The following is a 6,141-nucleotide window of genomic DNA, read 5'->3' on the forward strand; positions in this document are numbered from 1 at the left end:
AAGATCTCCTTAAGTATGGCTTATGGCTAGAAGAAATCGCTGATTTAGAGTCTATTGTGTTGTACATCCGTTCAGTAATTATCATAAATTGTAAAATATGGCTATCTTACAAACCGCTATTACCAAAAGTACTGGCAACCTATAGTGAAGAATAACAGTACTTTAAGAGTTCAAATATGGCATATAAACACTTTGCAAAATGGGATTAATGTCTGCAACATTGTCAGTCCGTCTCAGATTCCTGCGATGCACGCCGGGGGCGGTATTCACGAAAGATCATACTCCGGGATTTGCCTGTGACAGATAAAGCCTTTGACTATTATCCTTATATTCATATGCGACACTCTTCTGATCACCCTGTTGTTCCCACTGTTAGCGGGTGTTGTCATCATTATTTTCAACCATATTAAGTTCCCTTTTCTTATTGGTCTCTCTCTCCATCTATCGGTCTGTGGCTACAAACGCACGAAGACAGGCAATCGTGCTCTCTGTCTGCCACACACATACAAAAAATATACAGGCTAAACATATTCTAATGAAAGTTACATCGCAACTCAAAGACAAACAAAACAGAAGTAATCTGCAAAAAAATGCATCTTATTGATTCCGAATTGCAAAGCACTAAACAGTCAAGAGGGCCTAATGAGTTAAACACCTGCCTTCGAGGCGGGGGTACTGGGGTTCGATTTCCCAGGCCTTTTGGTTTTACTTTCGATTCTGTAGAGATAAATGCTTTTATAAACAGTTCTGACATAAATGATGAAGATTAAATTCGTCATAGTATTTGAACCAAACAGAATTTAAGATTTATGATGTGTAGATCCCGACAGATGAGGAGCCATTCCGGAAAAGCACTTATATTTACAGCTGACATTTAAGATATCAATTTTTTACTGTAAATAACAAAGAGAGAAAGAGAGAGAGAGAGAGAGAGAGAGAGAGAGAGAGAGAGAGAGAGAGAGAGAGAGAGAGAGAGAGAGAGAGAGACTCTTCATCTTAGTCAGATATCACGTTACAGTATTCCAGTACATCATAATTTAGTTTAGTTTTATTCCATTTGTTATAATGAATATTCTTGGTGTGACATGCCGACTCTTTTATTGCTTCTGAATTACCCTCTGTGTGCAAGGAATAGCCGGGGTGGCGAGGGATTTGAACGGAGGTCAGCAAGACTGCTGCACCACACAGTGCTGTGCGGTGCGGTGCGATCTTGCGTTCGAATCCCTCGCCGCTAGTGAATGGTAACCTGGCCATTCCTTGTACACAAGGGTAATTCAGAAGAAAAATATATCAGATATGTTACACCAAGAATACCCATTGTAACAAACTTCTTTTGATATTGATCTGATTTTAAACATAATACTAGATAACTGCTTCTTCCTGAAGTAAGGATGAAAGAAGCAAGAAGTAAAAGGCAGCAAAGCGGAAAGACCGGCCATTATCCATGGGCAGATCCGAACGAAAACAAATTATAAATACGTTAAAACTTCATATGTTTCTGTATGAAAACTAGATTTTTCCATAAATAAATAACGAGAAAGAGAGAGAGAGAGAGAGAGAGAGAGAGAGAGAGAGAGAGAGAGAGAGAGAGAGAGAGAGAGAGAAAGAGAAAGAGAAAGAGAAAGAGAAAGAGAAAGAGAAAAAGAGAGAGAGAGAGAGAGAGAGAGAGAGAGAGAGAGAGAGAGAGAGAGAGAGAGAGAGAGAGAGAGAGAGAGAGAGAGAGAGAGAGAGAGAGAAAGAGAAAGAGAAAGAGAGAGAGAGAGGGAAAAAGGGAGTGAATTTACCTGAATTCGAAGCATCTGGTACTATCTCATATGATTACATAAACTATAAGAATCTATTTTCCATTAGTTATGATTGTGTTTTCATTAGAGATAGCGATAGGAAAGGACGGACCCAAACTAAAATATTGAAATATAAGCAGAAGTTGAAATGTCTTAAATGTGTATCTGTATGAAAAATGCTGGTCAATAATTAAATATTCTGTGATATGATGCCGCGTGTATTGGCTAAGTGGTGAAGAAAATGCCAAGGAGAAATAGGTAGATAGATAGATAGGTAAAGAGATATTAAGAGAAAGATTTTAATTCAAGTTAAAAAATGTATGCATAACTATAGCCAGCAGGCAATTTATAATTATCATTATTCATTATACACCTGTCAGTCTGAGAATAATGATAGGTATTTCAAATACAAAGGTTATGCTTCTCACAACTGATATCATTGTTAATACTGGTATCACAAATATATTCATATCTATCCCAATTACCTCACCTCTGTTAATAATGATTATTAGTGTTACTGTCATTATTGTTTTCAGCTTTACCTGAAAGTAAACACACAGACAAGCAGTTATGCTCTCGGTCTCGGTCTCTCTCTTTCTCTCTCTCTCTCTCTCTCATATATATATATATATATATATATATATATATATATATATATATGTATATATATATAATCATATCATATTGCTTATTCTTTATTTATCAAACTTATCTTATTGGCATCAAAAAAGAAAATTCATATTCTGAAGATCATTGCATCATAAAACAAAAACAATAAACTGACACATGTTACACATTATTGATCCCAAAGAGCATATTAATAAATATTCGAGATGGCCTAATTAATTAAACACCTGCCTTCGACTGAGGTTTGATTGCCTAGTCCTTTTGATTTTCCTTTCCTGTTCGAGGCCACACTCAGGGTTTTATGAATGATAGACAGTAAGTAAATAAATAAACAAATAAAATGAATAAATTATAATTAAACGCAATTATAAGGTTACGGAATGCAGAACTGGCAAATAATAAGCTGCTTATAAAGTGAACCGAGATTTAAAATTCCAACAATGGAAAAGATGAGGGAGGGAGAGACTTTTCTTGGTCTAATACTACTTTATAACATTCAATTCACATTAATTTATACAGGTGATAAAATAGAGGGAAAATAAGAGAAAGAACAAGAGGCAAAAGACAGGTAATAGAAAGGAAAAGGCCGAAATATTTTGAAACCATTACCCAAGAACGGATTCCAACGAAAAATATATATCATAAATGGAAGTTAAGATCTCTTGTGTTTCTGTATGAAACAAGGCATACCCATAAAAACTAACCAAATGGTATCCTTAGGAGAAAGTGAAAGAGAGAAAGAGAGGTGGATGATTGGGAAAGTAAAGGTAGAGAGGGATAAGAGACAAAATAGGCAAGTACAAAAAGTCCAAGGCTCAGGCCAGTGACAATATGGCATAATGAAATAACAAAATTTTGTATGAAATATGCAGGCCTATCCATAAAGATAACTAGCATGACCATTTTCATAATTATATGTTGTTAATCTGATTAAGAAAATGCCAGAGAGAAAGAGATAGAGAGATAGAGAGATAGAGAGATAGAGAGATAGAGAGAAAGAGAGAAAGAGAGAAAGAGAGATAGAGAGATAGAGAGATAGAGAGATAGAGAGATAGAGAGATAGAGAGATAGATAGAGAGAGAGAGAGAGAGAGAGAGAGATAGAGAGATAGAGAGATAGAGAGATAGAGAGATAGAGAGATAGAGAGATAGAGAGATAGAGAGATAGAGAGATAGAGAGATAGAGAGATAGAGAGAAAGAGAGAAAGAGAGATAGAGAGATAGAGAGATAGAGAGAAAGAGAGATAGATAGAGAGATAGAGAGATAGAGAGATAGAGATAGAGTGGGTGTGTGTGTTTCGATAGCTTCAAATTTGGGTGCTACAGGAAAATTACCTTTATATAACAAGCCTAATATTAACTAATATATTGTATATATGTTTTCCTGTGTCTAAGTCAAGCTTTGGATGTATACATTTAATAATCATAAAAAAACTGAGTATATACCATTCAATAGTTTCTGATGAATGCTCTAGCCTTAAAGATGGAATTAAAGAATAAATGAGAAAAGTCTGGCAGTAGACTACTTGAAATTTTACTTGCTCAAATACCCTTCCCTCCCCAGATATAAGGGTGATTCACTTGGCCTTTATTATCATATCATATAATCAGGAGTAAAAGCTGTACACTTCCCTTTGTCCTCCGACAGCATTTTTTTTTTTTTTAATCAAATGCCAGATCTGCACTTTGCAAATGACACAGATGAGAACAAGGAATATTATGAACATGATTAATCATATGCAGCTTTGCAAGGGGTTGATTGCCAGAAATATTTACCTGAATACTTGCACCAGACACGAAATAGCAAGAAGCACAAAAATATACTCTGTGATGCTATTTATCCCATCCATTCCTCCAGAACTTGGATCAATTTGTGACCGAATTCTTTTCACTTACAAGCTGGACTGGTAAGCCATGGTTCAAGCCCCCTTGGTAACCCTTTTCCTGCTCAGTTTACCTTATGCCTTCATCCATCTACTGCCTTTATTGCTTCGTCTATCCACATTCCCTCTCCATCTTTTGCTGATGTTCCTTCTCCTAGCCCTGCTCCTAAAACTTACTCTATCCCATCTTTTCCTCCCTATCTCCTTGCCTTTCCTTTCCTATATCTCATCCTTTGACATTGCTTCTGATTTAGAACTATTTACACTCAGATAAAAGATTGTTCCCAGCAGCAATATCATACAAGATAGCTGTGCAAGATTGACTCGTTAAATATTCTGAAGTCATGTATACTCTTGGGTCAGTTTCCTACCAAGGTTGTACATTTCTGAGAAATGATCTCCCACAACATCTATTAAAGAAAATAATAATTAGGGCACTTGCAAATTTTGGCATATAGGCCAGTTGACACACATCAGTGATATCTCAGCTACATCTATTACAATCAGCTGGAAGTTGCCCATTTTCATGCAACTAATTCAAACAAACAGTTGAAGCATTGGCAGAATTCAAAGTGGTGATCAAAATTTATCTGAAAACAAGTTTAACTTAAGCATAAGCATTGTGATAAACATTTTTCTTAAAATGTGCTTCTTTTTTTGACAAATTAGAATGAAAACAATCATTATTGGAACTGGGATATACCTCACATCATTCAGATGAACAGACTATTACTGTAAATTAAAACCTCCTGTATCAAAAATGGATAAGAGACAAAAAAAAAAAAATAATTGATATCACATGCTACTAACAGCAACACAGTGTCAGTATCTTCCATATAAAAACATTAAGATTTAAAAAGAAATAACTGTTGACAAATTTACTTATGTTATCTTCTGTTGTTATTTTACGAACTTGCTTTCTAGCATTTACTGTCAAAAATAATCAGCTTTTATTTGGCATTTCTGCATAAATATGAATCCTCATAGTAATATTCTTCTGGTACAAAATCAAGCTTATGGTAATCAGCCACCATTATCCGGGCACGGCAAAGGTCGCGGGCTAGCGCCACGCAGCCGGCCGGGGGCCGCCGGGGTAACCATTCCCCGTGCCGCCCCGCTTCTCGGTCGGTTTGTGGCCCTGCCCTTCACACAGGCGACCGCTCCCGTCTAGACGTCCGGAATGGTTTTCGAGTACCGCCCCCCCCCCCTCACTGAGGTGAAACAACCTTTGGATGGTTGCTTCAGAGGGATGAAAGGAACCAGCTGACAAAAAGGACAAAACCCCCCTTCCCTCACTGAGGTGAAACAGCCTTTGGATGGCTGCTTCAGAGGGAAGGGGGAAACACTTTGAAAAGACACAGGTCCTTTCCTTCCTCACTGAGGTGAAACAACCTTTGGGTGGTTGCTTCAGAGGAATGTAAGGAACTGCCTGGCAAGAACGCAAAACCTCCCTTCCCTCACTGAGGTGAAACAGCCTTTGGGTGGCTGTTTTAGAGGGAAGGGTGAACCACTTCGATAAGACACAGGTCCTATCCTTCCTCACTGAGGTGAAACAACCTTTGGGTGGTTGCTTCAGGGGAACGAAAGGAAGTGCCTGACAAGAACGCAAAACCTCCCTTCCCTCACTGAGGTGAAACAACCTTTGGGTGGCTGTTTTAGAGGGAAGGGGGAACTACTTTGAAAAGACACAGGTCCTTTCCTTCCTCACTGAGGTGAAACAACCTTTGGGTGGTTGCTTCAGAGGGATGAAAGGAACTGCCTGGTAAAAGTGCAAGACTCCTCTTCCCTCACTGCGGTGAAGCAACCTTTGGGTGGCTGCCTCAGAGGGCTGAGCAAAAAGGCTCCAAA

The sequence above is a fragment of the Penaeus chinensis genome, chromosome 9, assembly GCF_019202785.1.
Source record: "Penaeus chinensis breed Huanghai No. 1 chromosome 9, ASM1920278v2, whole genome shotgun sequence".
Lineage (NCBI taxonomy): Eukaryota > Metazoa > Arthropoda > Malacostraca > Decapoda > Penaeidae > Penaeus > Penaeus chinensis.